The sequence below is a fragment of the Condylura cristata genome, unplaced genomic scaffold (genome assembly GCF_000260355.1).
Source record: "Condylura cristata isolate star-nosed mole 26May11 unplaced genomic scaffold, ConCri1.0 scaffold00002, whole genome shotgun sequence".
Taxonomy (NCBI): Eukaryota; Metazoa; Chordata; class Mammalia; order Eulipotyphla; family Talpidae; genus Condylura; species Condylura cristata.
The window spans coordinates 3,585,052-3,586,109 of NW_004567103.1; the positions used below are offsets into that span (position 1 = coordinate 3,585,052).

General features: G+C 59.9%; 1 protein-coding gene across 4 annotated transcripts in view; it reads right to left on the bottom strand.

Annotated features, from left to right (window-relative positions):
* ARMC9 (armadillo repeat containing 9) overlaps positions 1-1,045 on the bottom strand; it is a 113,621-nt gene extending 112,576 nt beyond the window's left edge. For 2 of the 4 annotated variants that reach the window (XM_012728799.1, XM_004674204.2), the window contains exon 1: positions 999-1,045. The gene's annotated coding sequence lies outside the window, so the exon portion shown is untranslated. Of the gene's footprint in view, positions 1-755; positions 826-998 lie in introns of those variants that run through there. The other 2 variants (XM_012728793.1, XM_012728797.1) reach the window with 2 other exon arrangements.
* Positions 1,046-1,058: the final 13 nt, after the last annotated feature.

The window sequence follows — 1,058 nt, forward strand, 5'->3', positions numbered from 1 at the left end:
GGGTGGGGGGGAGCTACCAGGCTCTGACCGCATAGGAATTTATACACTAACCAAGTCACACAGGGACCCCTGACCTGGGCCAAGTCACTAAAGCTCTTGTCATCAGTTTGCCAGATTTCTTCCAGTCCTCGGCCAGAATCTGGCACAGGACATTCTGTCTGCTCCTCACAGTGCATTTGATTTGAATTATTTGAACACAGGTCAGGAAGACTGAACACAGTATCGTTCTCTACTCCAAACCTATGACACCCATTTCTAAGGAGGGGGGGCGATTTTGGAGAGGATGGTGATGCGGCGGCAGCAATGAGGGGCAGGAAGGCACCCCAACCCGTGGCCAGGCCCCTCCAAATCGGAATTAGCCCTGGTCACCATCTGTCCTTGATACATACACAAGGAGTGATGAGAAAATTAGCCACCGTCTCAGGACCACTGCTCTACTTATTGCAGAAACTGGGGGAAACTTCTCCAGTTTCTTGAGCGTGGTAGCGGTAGATCTTAAGCTCTAAAGGAATTTGGGGCCTACAAGCTGGCGGAACAAGGGCAGAGTGAGGGGACTGTCAGGAGGGCGAAAGTGCATAGCAAGCGTCCTGGGTTTGCTTAGCTTAGACAAAGTGTGGCTCAGCGGGGTGTCCAGGGGGAGGGGGAGGGGTGCGGACAGGCAAGGGGAAGGCTCTAAACGCCCCAGGCCACTGGCTGGGGCCGCCACGACCCAACTGGCCCATGCGGACCCCTCCAAGTTTGGCCCAAAGCGAGACTACCTGCGGGGAGACCTTGGGACGCTCTTAACAAAAGTCGGAGTTAGGCAGCCCTGGATCGCAGCGAGAGGTGGGGCACCCAGCAGCCGCGCCGCGCGTCGAGATTTCCCTCCCGGGCGAAAGCAGCCTCGGCGCTCAGGCCACCACGGCTCCTCCGCGCCGGGGAGGCGAGATCGGGGACGGCGAGATCGGGGGTGTCCCTGCCGCCTTGGGGCCACAGTCGCGCGGCGGAGCCTCGCTTACCTGCAGCGCGGCCGCGGGCAACCGCGCCTAGCCGGCTGGACCGCCACCGCTCCCGTCGTC